We start from the raw sequence: 6,000 nt of genomic DNA on the forward strand, positions 1-6,000 counted from the left end.
TTCAGAGTATTAGCTTTCAGAGTATTTGAGGCCAATCTTATGCTTATAAGGGGTTCATATGCAGTAAGCATAACCAAATAACCAAAAATAACCAAAAGTCCTATGGGGAGTTTTCATAGGGCATTTTACAAAATGCATGAGCATACCTTGGCAAATAATGGTCTAAAGTACTCATATTGTCATTCTATTAGTGCTGTCAAACGATTAAAATTTTAATCACGATTAAATCGCTGAATTCCTATAGTTAATCACAATTAATCACATATTTTATCATATGATCAAAATTCTATTATTTTGCATTTCTGAACTTTCCAGGAGTCCATATTAACAATAAAGCAATTATTGTTTATCTTGATTGGGATTCAAATGAAAGCAAAGCAAGTTACTTTATTAACTGAACTTTAAGACATAGGTCTATTTGATTATTTCAAATCAAATTTCAAAAGATGTGCAGCAGACCTGAGGCAACACAATATATTCTTCAGAAATATAGCTGATATAAACTGAAATAAATGCTACTGCAGAAGTGCATGCACAAAATGTAGGCCTACACACATTATAAAGGGCATAACAAACAGAAAATATTATATTCATACTATATTCATTATCTTTGAGTTCAGTTGAAAATAAGGAACTTTTCAACATGAGTGCATTGCCATTTTATAGGCTTACAGTCTATGGTGCACTGTCACTTGCCACATATATCAACGCCGAAGTTTTTAACAGGCAAACACTGGATGAACAATGGATTTTATGGAGCAGCGACCAAATATAACTGAATCGTGATTTACATGACTGCAAAGTGCGATGCTGGTGTGCGGAGTTGTATTGAAAAGAATGGAATCTAATGTAAATGAATGTCGAAAGCAGAGTGCATCGCAAATAGTAGCAGCCAAAGAGGAATGTTGATAACAGAACAAGTTACGGTGAAAAAATCTTTGGCGGCACACAACTAATGCGTCAGCCTAGGCAACTACTCTTTGGCCGGCTCGTTAGCCCAACCAAGTGTGTGCAGCATGCCTTTACGTAGCCTACAAACGGCGCATCATCATAAAGATACATTTGATCTGCATCACGCCCCATTTTAGCAGAAAACACATTAACATTATACCATTGAAAGACAGCTAGTAATCACACGTTGACGTTATATCTAGTTATTAATTCACAGGACATTCAATCATTTTACTAACACGGCAGTTATGAAGAATTGTGTTTATGTAACTTACTCATGTCGAAACGATGTACATTACCAACCTTATTCGTTTGCAATACCCCATGTATGATACAAATTTAGCATACACACTTACCATAATATCCCATGCAAACGGTTAGCTTGCTAGCTAGCTAACTGTGGAACTTCAGTATAACATAGCCAATTATCTCACCTAGTTGTAGGAAATAGGCTACGTTCATATAACAAGTGATAGAATGAATGTGTGACTTATGTTTAGTTGATGTTGACATGTAAAAGTTAAGCTTGCTGAACTTAATTAGTCAGCCACGGGCAGTTTGACTGTGCCTATCGATACTCGTGACAATCCCGTTAGTAAACTGGAGAGAGCAAAACATAGGAAAATGGTCACATTAATCCCATAAACACACAGATAACTCTTACACCAACCTTATTTTGTGCCTTTTATTCATGTTTGTTTCAAGATTTAGTAAGTTTACTATAAGCACATTTCGCTCTCCACTTTGATGCAGCATAGATTTCCATTATATCAGTCATCTTCCCCCTAAAAGGGGGCATGTATGCAGCACATACAAGTTCTGTTCCATTCCATTCGTCAGTTTAGTTTCCGGTCTGGCTAGATCGGTGTGGTGTTGTAATTGTTCTAACGTTACTAGTTGTTGCAACAGCATGTGAAAAAACGACAAAGTTTGTTACACCAAAATGAACGTTAATCTCGCGATAAAAAAATTTACGCCGTTAAAATAGGTTTCCGTTAACGCCGTTAATAACATGTTTAACTGACAGCACTACATTCTATATTGATCTACTTTTGCACACAGCTTCACAAGACCTAATGCTAGGACTCAAGTCATATCAAGTCAAGACCTAGAGGGCTGAAATGTGGTCAGTTCAAAGATGCTTGTTATCTGGTAGAAAAATAAAAGAATATTCTAGCCTCTGTTACTTTGTGTCAGTACATCACACAGTTATTCTAGTTGTTTTCCAACAGTGGCTCAGCTTTCCAAAGAGATCAGGCATTTAATTATTGGCTAAAGTATGTAGGAGCGATGCCCTCCTAAGGCAAAAGTATAATTTATAATTGCTCAGATTTGCAGAAGAAAAGATTTGACACATGGCACTGACAATTCAATAATGGGCCTTTTCTCCACCTCTGAGCATCCACTAACCTGAACCTTTTAAGGGGCTTTCCTCTCAGGGTGAATGAGAGGATGCTTAATTGCTTTTTACCTGACATTTTTGAAAGACAGATGCATTGATTAATGCATCAATAGCCAGGATACAATTATATAATATGACATGATTTTAAAAGTGACCTATAACAATAGGCAATACGCTACACTTTAATTTGTTTAGTGCTACTAAAATGATTAAGCATATTTGGAGAGAGAGATGTTTAGAATGTGACAATATGTCAGTCATCGTGTGGACGAAAATATGAGCATAGTGGTTCTGAGCAAGTGTTGTCAATGAACAGGCTGTAAAACGGTTGGCTAAGTTACAGACACTCATGAACTGATTCTAATTATCTGGGAAACATTCTCTAGCAGCAGTCCCGTTGTCATTGTTTGTGTCAAACAAGTTGTGGATTTGTTGTAACACTAAAAGATGACTCCAGTGGTCCAGTGGTTTCCTCTGAAGGTGAACGAAGAAGTAGGTAACAGTTTCACGTGAACAATTCCAGGATACACGTTTTTTCATTGGCTGTTGCGTTAAATCTTACCCAGATACAATAGTGCTATTTTCTGATTGGCTATTGTGTAGCCCCTCTCGTTATTTTTGATTGGCTGATAAGTGGCAGGCTCAACTCCAGGGGAGACGCGCTTGATTCCTGCCGGTTTCATAGTGAGAGCGGTGCGGCCAGAGACATTTTGGGCGCTGCGGCATATTAAATATATAAATAGTTTTTCTGCGTGAGAAATACAATGTGTGGCGGGAGAGCGTGACAAAAGACTGAAATGAGTGACTGTCACGCTCAATGTGTGATACTTGAGAGCCCTGCATGCCAATGGTAAACCCTGGTTCACCAAAGAGGTTGTTGCACTGCATTCAAGACTTCGTTCTGCTATCAGAAAAGCTAAAGCTGATTATGCGTTGACACTGGAGCATCAACTGGCCACCAACAACCCCAGGTCAGTCTGGAAAAGGCTGAAGGAGATGACTAATTTCAATAGAGGGCCTACTTCACCACCAGATGAGGACCCTGAGCTTTCTGATAGACTCAATGCATTTTATGCCCGGTTTGAGGACAACCAGTCACCGGCAGTCCTCCCACCTCCCCCACTCCTCCCTTTGTCATCCAGGAGGCAGAGGTGTGCAAACATTTTAAAAAACAGAAGGCCAGAAAAGCAGCAGGACCAAATCAGCTTTCCCCAGCTGTTTTTAGACACTGTGCAGATCAACTGGAAACTGTCTTCACTGACATTTTCAATTCCTCTCTGCAGCAGGGACAACAACTGGGCTTAATGACTTCAGGCCCGTTGCCCTCACTTCAGTGGCTATGAAGGTGTTTGAACGCGTGTGTAGCCTACGGGTTCAACATGTTAATTAGGGGTTTGCACATGGTAACCCAGCACGCGCGGCCATATTGGCAATACTCAGTAATGGAGTATTATGCACTTTGGATATCTTACGCGATTGTAGCCGTGTCTAAACAACAGAAAAGCTCATCAAAATGCGTCTAAGATGCAAAGGCATATAGGGCAGGACTTGCAGCGCAGATCCATATGAGTTGGGTGAGGGAGACAAAGTACCAACCACAACCACAAGCGCCCCCCCCTTCCTCTGATAACTTCTGGCATTATTTCCTTTCTCCCTGGTTTTTTAATAACTTTTGGAAGTCGATACCTACACCAGATTTTTTTCTCAGTCGGACCTATTGGTACAACCTAAAACACGGCAATAATTAACCATTTTCCTTGACAATGTTAGGGATTTACTTCAGTGCCTAATGCTTTCTAATGAGGCGAGTATCTCCAATATGGCGACGTCCAGATCTGATGACACTCCGTGCAAACCCCTGATAGGAAAGGGACAGCACCTGTGACATTATCTTTAAAATTGACAACACTAAAAACAGGTTGCAGACACGTTTCTGTTTTATGGCAGCTGTTTACTGTTGTTTTTTCAAGCTTCCAGCTTGGTTAAACCTGTGTTTCATGTCACAACACTATGAATTGCTAATTCCCTTGAATCCCATAGTCTGCATAAATCCTGATTTATGGAAAGGCCACAGAAAGGGTGCGAGCGAACCCTCGTGCAATTCACAATTTCACCGTGGGACAGCCCTAGGCGCACACGAAGTCTGTGAGTCCGTGTGGCGTACATTGAGACTCAGGCAAAGTATGTAGAACTGGTAGCAAGTAAGGGAGCGTGGCTGGCAAGCAAACACAATACCAGTGGACGTGTCTAGACCCTTCTCATCTCTTTCCCGTGACGTCGATTCAACATGGCGTCGATCGGATTGCAAAACAAGAACAGACAAGTTATCTCCGTTTTAAGCGTTTTAAGCGTTTAAGCTTTTTCATTTTACATTTAGAGATAACAATACAGGCAGCAAGTGCTTAATCTCGAGCATACATTTTGTATCTCCGACTTCAATCGCGTAAATTACTGTGTAGGAACCTAGCCTACGTCATATTCCCTGCATGGGGGGGAAAACAGTATGATACTGTGATTCGTAGCCTAATCCGCAGTATGTTTAAATACATAATCAACTATAGACCTTCGTGGATGACAAACCTGCGTTTGATTGTAGTCTGCTGGCGATTTATAACTGGACAGAACAGCTGCTGGTAACTCCTTCTGAGACTGCAGCTCCGTGCGTGTAACCAGCGTCAACGGAAATTCTAATATGGCCGTCATTCGTTGTTTTTTCTTCCAAAATAAAAGTCGGAATTTTTTCGTTTTAATTATACAACTACATGGGCAATAAAAAAAGGTCATCCTTACCATGAGAAAAAACTTGTTAGCATACAAATAGAACTGTTGCTAAAATGTTCATTTATGGCTATGAGATTTGGCAGACGCCTATCCAAAGCGACACACAATAGGCTACAACAACAACATATTTAAAATTTAACAGGGTACAAATTAGAAAGTTGGTCAAACTATAATAAGGAGAATAGCAATAATAAACAACAATGTCAATTCAATCAATAGCCTAATAAAATAAGCAATGAAAATGAGGGAAAGCAATAATAAACAATAATGTCCATTCAATCAATAATACATGTATTAAAACAATGACATGGTAAGACTACAATGAATATCAATAATAAACAATAATGTCAAATTAATCAACAGCCTAATGGAAATAAAACAATATTATACAAACCATAACGCATAAGAAGCGCTTAAAGAACTAAGTGTATGTTGAACAGGAAGAGACCCATCTTCGTAAGTCGGTATAGCCTATGGTTAAATTACTCATTACGGGGCGAATGAAGGCTCTCTCGCCCGCCCCTACTGCCTGTAGAAAGAATATCCTACTTGCAAGTTCGGTGTATCCTACCCGCCGACCGAAGCATGATCAGTTTACAGCACAGAGGCAGGCTAACGAAACGCTAGAGATTGTTGCAAACGTGTGTATAATGGCAGAGCCGGCGAAGAAGCAGCGAAAACCCTTGACGGAAGATGCAAAGAAAAGGAAAAGAGCTTCAGACCGAGCAAGGGAGAGTTTCGTAGAGAAAAAACAGTGTCCCTTTAAACGACCCAAAACTACCACAGGAACGGAGAGCACTGGGCAACTTATTCCACCAACATGGAACCACTGAGGAAAAGAGTCTTGAATTAGACCTAGTGTTAAT

The 6,000-nt window shown here is 39.9% G+C and overlaps 1 protein-coding gene across 1 annotated transcript in view; it reads right to left on the reverse strand.

Moving 5' to 3' along the window:
- The window catches only part of fam199x (family with sequence similarity 199, X-linked), a 41,349-nt gene extending 36,303 nt beyond the window's left edge, over positions 1–5,046 (reverse strand). Inside the window, exon 1 of the mRNA XM_048231416.1 lies at positions 4,934–5,046. The gene's annotated coding sequence lies outside the window, so the exon portion shown is untranslated. The remainder of the gene's footprint in view (positions 1–4,933) is intronic.
- Between the last annotated feature and the right edge of the window lie 954 nt (positions 5,047–6,000).

Source organism: Alosa alosa, chromosome 21 (genome assembly GCF_017589495.1).
Source record: "Alosa alosa isolate M-15738 ecotype Scorff River chromosome 21, AALO_Geno_1.1, whole genome shotgun sequence".
Classification (NCBI taxonomy): Eukaryota; Metazoa; Chordata; class Actinopteri; order Clupeiformes; family Clupeidae; genus Alosa; species Alosa alosa.